The sequence below is a fragment of the Glycine max genome, chromosome 10 (assembly GCF_000004515.6).
Source record: "Glycine max cultivar Williams 82 chromosome 10, Glycine_max_v4.0, whole genome shotgun sequence".
Lineage (NCBI taxonomy): Eukaryota > Viridiplantae > Streptophyta > Magnoliopsida > Fabales > Fabaceae > Glycine > Glycine max.
Window position 1 is genome coordinate 37,870,718 of NC_038246.2, and position 9,793 is coordinate 37,880,510.

Consider the following 9,793-nt stretch of genomic DNA (forward strand, 5'->3'; position numbering starts at 1 on the left):
GCCATATGTGCAGTTGGAAGGATGCCCAAGTGAATTCCCTTGGAAAAATGATCAACAGCCACCAGAATGGTAATGTTGCCTTGATATGGCGGAAGCTCGACGATGAAGTCTAATGACAAGTCCTCCCACGGACGGCAAGGCACCGACAAGGGACATAACAACCCCGCCATCTTCTGAGCTTCATACTTAGTAACCTGGCAATCCATACAGTTTGCCACAAACCTTTTAATATCTTCACACAAACCTGTCCAATAAAAGTTTTCTGATATGCGTGCCAGGGTTTTAGTGACTTCGGCGTGGCCCCCTGTCGAAGTGGTATGGTATTCAGCAAGCAATATAGAAGCAATTGGGATATCCCTTGGTAACCAAATTCGACCAGAGTGAAGCACCAAATCCTAAAAGAGGGTGAATTCGGGTGTTGCTGGGGATTTTCTCGAAGGGAATGACGCAGAGTTCGATACTCTGGGTTGTCTTCCAACTGGTGACGAAGTTCCTCCAGAAAAATCAAGGATGGAACTGATAGGATCATGGACAGGAATGACTCAGATTCTGGTAGGCGAGACAGGGCATCAACCGCTTGGTTGTGACTACCGGAGCGGTATTGAATTTCATAGTCGTAACCCAATAATCTGGTCAAATACATATGTTGCTCAGGTGTTTGGATTACCCGAGTCAACAACTCTTTAAGGCTTCTATGGTCGGTGATGATGACAAAATGATGGCCAAGCAGGTACTGCCTCCACTTTTTCACGGCGGTGGTGATGGCACATAATCCGCGAACATAGGCTAAGGCACCCAAGAGCTTGGAGGTGAACGAATTGCTAAAGAAGGCGATGAGGTGTCCTTTCTGGGATAAGACTGCACCCATCCCTACTCCTGAGGCATCGGTCTCGATGGTGAAAGGCATAGTGAAGTCTGGAAATGCTAAGACAGGGGTAGTTGATAGGGCTTGTTTGAGGTTTTCAAAAGCTGTTTGAGCTTGAGGAGACCATTGGAAGGACTCGAGGGTGGTGACTGCTACCAATGGTGTCGCAATTGTCGCATACCCTCAAATGAATTTCCTGTAAAATCCGACGAGCCCGAGGAAGCTTCTAATTGCCTTGGTGGAACGTGGAGGAGGCCATTGTTGAATGGCGGCAATCTTCGAAGCGACCGGTTCCACCCCATGACCAGAGACCATGTGACCAAGGTACTCCACCTGAGGCTTCGCAAAGGAACATTTGGTTAATTTTAAAGCAAATTGATTGTCCAGTAACACCTAAAAATCTATTTGTAGATGTTGTAAGTAAGCCTCGAAGGAGGGGCTGTAGATCAAAATATCGTCGAAGAAAACGATAATGAACTACTGGAGATACGGTCTGAAGAGCATGTTCATGGTGGCTGGGAACGAAGAGGGCGCATTGTACAATCCAAACGACATTACTTTAAACTCGTAATGATCGTGGTGTTTCCTGAAAGCGGTCTTAGGAATGTCATCTTGCTTCATTCTTATTTGATGGTACCCCTGCAACAAATCAAGCTTCGAAAAGCATTGGGCGCCCCCTAATTCATTAAGCAATTCATCGATGGTGGGGATGGGAAATCGATCCCAGACTGTGACCGCGTTCAAAGCACGATAATCCACGCAGAACCGCCATGTGCCATCGGATTTACGAACAAGCAACACCAGCGACGAGAATGGGCTCATGCTGGATTGGATGAGGCCTTTTTGTAGCATAGAGTCCACCTGAGCCTCTATCTCTTGCTTTTGATAGTGAGGGTAATGATAAGGAAGGACATTCACCGGCAATGAATGAGGAAGAAGATGAATATGGTGGTCCGTTGTTCTCGCCAGAGGTAAGGTTTGGGGCTGGCGGAAGAGGAGCTCGAACTTACTGAGAAGGTGTTGAATCTCTTGTGGTGGTTCGGAGTTGGTGGTGCTTGGCACAGGTTCAATCAACATCGTTATGTGGAAGTACGATGTGTCTGACTGGTGAAGGAAAATCCGGCAAAATTGATGTTGGGTAAGGAGGCCTGAATGTGTTTCATGCTCACCCTGTAGCACCACGAGGCGGTCCTGATAAAAGAACTGCATGGATAAGGTATTATAATTGGTAAGCACGGGACCCAGCGTTTTAAGCCACTGCACACCGAAAACAATATTAGTGCCGAAAATTGGAAGAATGTATAAATGGAGGGTAAAAGAATTGTCCTGAATATCGATAGAGACGGCCTCACATAGACTGGTGCATTCCAAGTATTGGTCGTTGCCAACCATTATCCGCAGGGGTGTCTCGATTTACCGGTGAGGTAAGCCCAATTGTGTCGCAACCTGGGGTTGAACAAAGTTATGGGTACTCCCCCCGTCAACGAGAACAGTGACGCGGTGGTCGGAGATGAGTCCCGTCAATCGCAATGCTTCTGGGGCCAAATGGCCCGAAAGGGAGTTCAGGCTAATTTGGGCCTGATATTGGGATGGGCTATCGGGCGGGTCAGGAGCCGGGTTCGGGTCGCTTGGCTCTATATTAACCCATGAGGGTTCGTCTTCTTCCGCGACAAGCCTCGCTCCCGGCGCGAGGTCAACTCTTCAGGTGTCAGGCGCACTGGTGGTGGTTGGGAACGGGGAGGTGACGGCAAAAGTGGTGGTAACATGGAGGGACGCACTGGAAAAGGGGAAAGTGGTGGAGGACGTGGCCGAGAAGGCGAATGATAGTCCAAGAGCTTCTCCTCCTGGAGACGAGCCAAGCCGGTGGCCTGAACCAGCGTGAGAGGCTGATGCACCTGTACTTCGCGACGGATCTCTGCGGACAGGCCCAAAATGAAACAAGCCAAGAGGAAGGGCGAAGGCAAGCTGATGATCTTGTTTGCCAAGTCCTCGAACTCCGACAAGTATTCCGCTATTGTTCCCTTCTAAGTTAGTTTAAACAATGTGCCTGTTGGATCATCATACTGAGATGGCACAAACCTCGTTTGCAAGGCTTGCAAAAATGCCAGCCATGATGTAAATTGAGTGTTGCTTGTCATGTACTGGAACCAAGCAAGAGCTCGGCCTTCTATGTAAAAAGAGGCTATGGTGAGACGATCCTTTTCCGGTGTATTATGATATTCAAAATACTGGTTGATCTTAAAGATCCAACCAAGTGTTTCTGTGCCATCAAACCTTGGAATGTCGAGTTTCATTTTATGTGTGGTTATAGGTACAGGGTTGTGGTCGGAAGGAATGGGTATGGGATTGGCTATGGAAGGGGAAACATGGGTAAGGAGTGTCAGTATGTCCTCCAGTTTCAGAGACATGTTGTGCATGGTGTCTCCTAAACGGGCGAGGACATCAATGAGGAGGGGAGGGTTGGGTGAATCAGCCATGGAAAGGGGAATCAACGAGAGCACCAATTGTTGTGAACACACAAGCTGGTTTTCGAGGAACCAGGGCCTCCAACAAAATAGAACAAAGGAAGAGGGAGGAGACAACTAAGAAGGAAGGTAAATTGTAATTTCATTCATGATCCTTGCTTATTATTTACACTACTACATATAATAGTCCTAATGACAGAATGATTCTAGGAGAATATTGCGATAACGGATTTGATCATGATGTCCCCTGCTAACAAACCACGATCAAGCCAATGATCTTTTAGAAGTTGGCCTCACCAATCCTTCCTCACATGTAGTCGTTGAGGTAAGTTGGTTTTGTGATTTTTCTTTTGGGCTTCTTTTCTTCCTGCACCCCCTGTTTTGCTATTATGTGTTCTGTCTCCTTTGTTGTTTGCACATTCGTATCAAAGATTCTCATTATATCTAAATGACTTACCAGCGACATTTGTAATTTAAGTCTATAACACTTTAGGTAATAATGTAACGGACTGATTTAATTTAATCACATAAAATAAAATCAATAAATAATTATTATAATTATTTCAAATATTAACAACAGCATGTGTTACGAACAATTTATTGATCCCGCCATAACAAGACTAATGGCCTTCGATCTATATCATGTTCGTTAATAAAACAAAATTACAGTTATTAGACAGAGATTCAATTACCATGTTTTAGGATAAATTGTATTGATAACACGTTTTCAGTTCACCAAAGAATGTCTAAGATAATAAGATTATAGAAGCACTTTAGAAAATTATAATATATTATTCTTTACAACCATTATCCTAATGCATGATGATGATATGCGCTTCAAATAACACGCACCAGAGGAAAGAAGAACATCAGGAGCCGCCATTGTGTTAAGAAAGAAAATGCTCAAAGTGTCATTTTCCAAATTATGTACGTCTAACTTGCTCATGTTATTGTATGTTTGGATCAAATAAAATAAATTTGGAATGAAATTAATTTAATTAAAATTATTTTTGGAGTGATGTGATTTATATTTAATTTTTCAATTATAAAATTAAGTTATAAATAAAATTTAATATAAAATTTTAAATTTAATGCATAAGTTATTTAAAGTTATTTTTAATTTAAAATTCATTCTAAATCCAAAATTAATTTGGACTATTTTTCTAATGTAAAATAAACATACAAAAATACATCCAAAATCAATTTTAGAACTCAATTAATTCTCTAATATTAAACCAAGGACACATTTATTATACTATGAATCCATGATCCTTTAGGGTTCGTTTGAGATTAAAAGTTATACATCTCAACTCAACAGGACAGATCTTCCTCTGCCAATACAACTGGAAAGTATCAACACCAAGAGGCAAATTTCCCCATTTGGGGTAATTTTACAAACTATTTTCCTAGATGGGGTTGTTTTAAAATATTTTCTAGATGGGGGGCTCTTTTGTACGTGTTTTGCATGCATGCAGCACCCAAACCGCCAGAACCACTGACGAGTTTGGTCTCCGTGAACAAATCACCATTTCCACTGGCGATATATGCATGCATAGGGAACCTCCAGTTTGACTGGCGAGTTCCACTAGCTAGGCGCAGGAGGTAGCTTTGCAGGCCATGCTTCAGCTTTTGCAAGGGCGCGTGGGACAAGGAAATCGCCACTCCTATGGGTGATTTAGCCTAAATTGGAGTTGCCAATGGTATTGGGGAGTTAGGCGTGGGAGGTGCCAGCTCCATTGGCGATTTCAGTGTGTATATATTCTCCTCCTCATGTTGCAGTTTCATTGTGTGTTCCAATTTTTTTAAAGCTCTCTCAAAATTTCCTCCTTCTCACGTTTACTTTCTGCCATAAGTTTTCCAAATTTGGTGATTCAGGTTTAATTTGTAGCATCAATATTTTCAGTCAAGTAATTTTTTTTGAATGTGAAGTTTTGAATAAATTTTTAATAAAATTAGCTTTATATTTCATATGGTTGTTGGTGTGTGTTTAAAATAAAAGAAATTTGTACCATCATCTTTATTTGAAGAAAAAATTTTGAGTCCAAAAATTGTATTTTGAATTTCAAGTTTTTATTATATTTTTAATTAGATTAGGTTGGTGTTGATGTTTTGTTATTGTGTTAAAAATTGATCAAGTGTATACTTTTAAAAGTTTTTAAAACTAAAAAATTTTGTACCATCATATTTATTTGAAGTATTTTGAGTGTGGAATTTTTTTTAATATGAGGTTGTAGTAATATTTTTTTAAAATTACTTTAGGTTGATTTTAATGATTTGTTGGTATGTGATAAAAATTTATAAGCGTTGAACTTGAATGGTATTTTAAATTTTAATATGAAGTGTGTAGTATGTAATTAATATGTGTATTTTTAAAGTGTTGTTTAGTTCAACATTTTTAAATTTATACTTTTAAGTTTATGGCGTCATTTTTATTTTAATGTATTTGTAGTAATTTTGTAATTATGTTTATTTATTTAGAAGTTATTATTGTTAACATTAATTATTTATAATACTAACTTTGGTTATGGTTTATTTTGCCTTTAAAATTAGTTCGTTGGAATCGTTTATATTTTTTAAGTATGTACCATTATATTTATTTAAAGTTAATATTTTTTTATAGAATAAAATTATAATGTGAAGTTCCAGTAAAGGGACTTTTTGTAATTTCATTTTATTATTTTGAATTTATTATGGTTAATTATTTAAAATATTGTTTTTGTAGGTACATCATGAATTCGGTTATAACAGTATTATATTTCAATGGAAGGGTATATGAAGATAATGATGGTGTAATATTTGAAGGCAGTAAAAAAGCGATTCAGATTAAACGTGAAATTAGTTTCAATTCTTTGAAGAAAAAAATTGGAGATAAGGTAAAGTTACAAAATAATGAAATTATTTCTGCTATCAGTTGTAGATTTTTAGTGTCAGGAAAATATATTGCCATGCAAATTTGTGATGACGAAGATGTTGAAACGATGCTGGAAAGTTTTAAACAACAAGAACAAATGTCAGTTCTGGAATTGTACATAGAAAAGGATGTGGCTGGTGGTTCAATGTTTCATTCTGCAAATTCGCTTACATCATGTGAAAATTATTTATCTAATGATGAGACACAACCGCCAACAAATATGAGCAATTTACATGTTGACGAAGATGATGATGATGATGATTATCTTGTGTCTAACTCATACGTTGAAGAGTCTTTAGACGAAGATGACAGTGTTGACGGTATATCTGATACAGACGATGAAGTCACCGACATCATTCAACCAGTAAGAATTGTTCACCCAGCAGAAGGTATAATTTCCTTAAAAAAAAATAGGTGAATGCATTTATTATTTGACCACAATTATATTTAATTTCAATTATTTTATTTGGACTATTAGGTGTACAAGGAATTCAAAATCCATTTTGGAATGATGCTTTGCATTATAATAATATCAACTGGAGTCATCCTGATGAAGAGGACATTTGTGGTTTGGAGATGCCATCCAGTTTTAATGTTGGTCAAGAATTATATGTTGACATGGATTTTGATAGTAAAGATGCAGTCAAGAATGCAGTCAAACAATATGTTATGAAGGTGCATCAAAGTTTCAAAGTAGTTGAAAGCAAATGGGACAAGTATGTCGTTTGTTGCTTGAATAAAAATGCAGATTGTTCTTGCCCTTTCTATATGAGGGTAATTTTATCGAAAAAAACTTATTCATGGAAAGTCACTCAATGGGGGTGGACCACACACATGTCTCAATATGACCATGACCCAAGATCACGAGAAGCTTGATTCAAATTTAATTGCCACTTGTGTAGTAGGTACGTATTTTATGTTCATATTATGTTATTCTTTAGCGTTAATTGTCGTTTAAATTTTGTTATTCTATTGACAGACATGATCAGAGAAGATCTATCAATAAAAGTTTCTTTGATTCAAGAGAGGATTAACAGTGAATTTGCGTACAAGGTGTCGTACAAAAAAGCTTGGTTGACGAAACAAAAAGCCATTGCAATAGAATATGGAGATTGGGAAGAGTCATATGCGAAACTGTCATCGTGGCTAACACACATGCAAAATCATTCTCTTGGATCATATTTTCAAATACTACATGACGATTTTATCGTTGGGAATACGGTTAATCGCCAACATCGTCAGTTTCATAGAATGTTTTGGACTTTTGGTCAATGTAAAGAGGCTTTCAAGTATTGTAAGCCAATCATACAAGTTGATGGCACACATTTGTACGATAAATACCGTGGGACCTTCTTAATGGCCACATCACAAGATGGAAATGGTGGTGTCCTTCCTCGAGCATTCACGGTGGTCGAAGGTGAGACGTTGACAGCGTGGTCATGGTTTTTGGCACACTTGCATGAACATGTCACAGATAAAAATGGTATTTGTCTGATATCTGATCGACACGCGAGTATAAAGTCCGCTGTCACTAACGAAGCACTTGGTTGGCAACCTCCCCACGGTTATCATGTCTACTGCGTGCGACACATAGCAAGCAACTTCAATCGAAAATTCAATAATGCCAAACAAAAAGAAATGTTGAAGAAATTGGGTAAGATTTCATATTTGATGGTAACATTTATTTAACTTTCATATATACTTAAAATTGTTATTCATAACTAATTTTATGCAGCCTACACTCCTTGCAAGCACTTTTTTTTTTATCAAAATTTAGAAACATTTCGTCAACTGAGTCCAGCCATAGCAACATGGATTGATCGCATTTCAAAGGAAAAATGGACGATGGCTTATGATAGAGAAGGACATCGATATGGCCACATGGCAACCAACCTCTCAGAATGTATCAATAAGGTTTTAAAGGATTGTCGCAACATTCCCATAACAGCATTGGTGAATCAATGTACAGTAGGTGTCGAAAGTACTTTGTTGAGCGTGGCCGCCAAGCCCAAAGACAGTTAAATGAAGGACATGTATATTGTTCAAAGCTTGTTAAAGAACTGAGGAAAAATCAAGAACAAGCTTGTACGCACATCGTTCTCGTGTATGATATCAACTCCACAAGGTTTGAAGTAGAGGAGAGCTTCAACCCTATAACGCAACGTGGCGGACAAAAGTGGGCAGTTAACTTGAATGGTCATCATTGTCAATGCGGAAGGTATTCTGCGCTTCACTATCCATGTTCACACATTATTGCAGCTGGTGGTTACGTGAGCATGAACTACTACCAATATATAGATGTTGTTTATACAAATGAGCACATCTTAAAAGCTTACTCCGCACAATGGTGGCCTCCTGGGAATGAAGCGGTTATTCCTCCTTCTGATGACGCATGGACACTTACCCCTGACCTAACTACAATTCGTGCGAAAGGTCGGCCAAAATCAACAAGGATAAGAAATGAGATGGATTGGGTCGAACCATTTGAGCACCGACAAAAATGTAGTAGATGTGGAGCCGAAGGGCATAACAGGCGTCGCTGTCCAATGCAATCTGAGCGTGGGAGTTGTTCAAATCGTTGATTTATGTATGTTAGTCAAGTGACTTGTATTTGTTTAAGTTCTGTTCAATGTATTGAATTTCTGGGGTTCAATGAATTCGGTAGTTAATAACATTTTGGTTTCTGTACATTACATATTCGTGGGGTTCAATGAATTCGTTAGTTAAAAACATAAACATAAACCCTAACCCTAAACCTAAACCAAAACCCTAAACATTAACCATAAACCTAAACCCTAAACCCCAAACCCAAACCCTTAACCCTAAACCGTAAACCCATAACCCTAACCCCTAAACCCTAAACATTAAACCCTAAACCCTAAGGCAATTGATGAACTAACGGGTATTCAAACGATGTCCAATGTTGTAGTTAAGGGTATTCAAATTGTTACTAAAGGAGAACCATCTACAATGATGAACTATGGACTTAGTTAAAAACATAAACATAAACCCAAACCCTAAACCTTAACCCCAAACCCTAAACCCTAAGCCCTAAACCTAACTCCTAAACCCTAAGTCCTAAACCTAAACCATAAACCCTAACCACTAACCCTAAGCCTTAAACACTAAACCCTACACCCTAAGGCAATTGATGAACTAACGGGTATTCAAATGATGCCCAATGTTGTAGTTAAGGGTATTCAAATTGATACTAAAGGAGAACTATCTACAATGATGAACTATGGACTTAGTTAAAAACATAAACATAAACCCAAACCCTAAACCCTAACCCTATACCGTAACCCCTAAACCTAAACCCCAAACCCTAAACACTAAATCCTAACTCCTCACCCCTAAGCCCTAAACCTAAACCTTAAACCCTACCCACTAGCCCTAAACCCTAAGCCCTAAACCTAACTCATAAACCTAAACCCTAACCCCTAAACCGTAATCCCTAAACCTAAACCCTAAACCATAAACCCTAAACTCTAAACCCTAAACCTAACTCATAAACCTAACCCATAACCCCTAAACCCTAAGCCCTAAACTTAA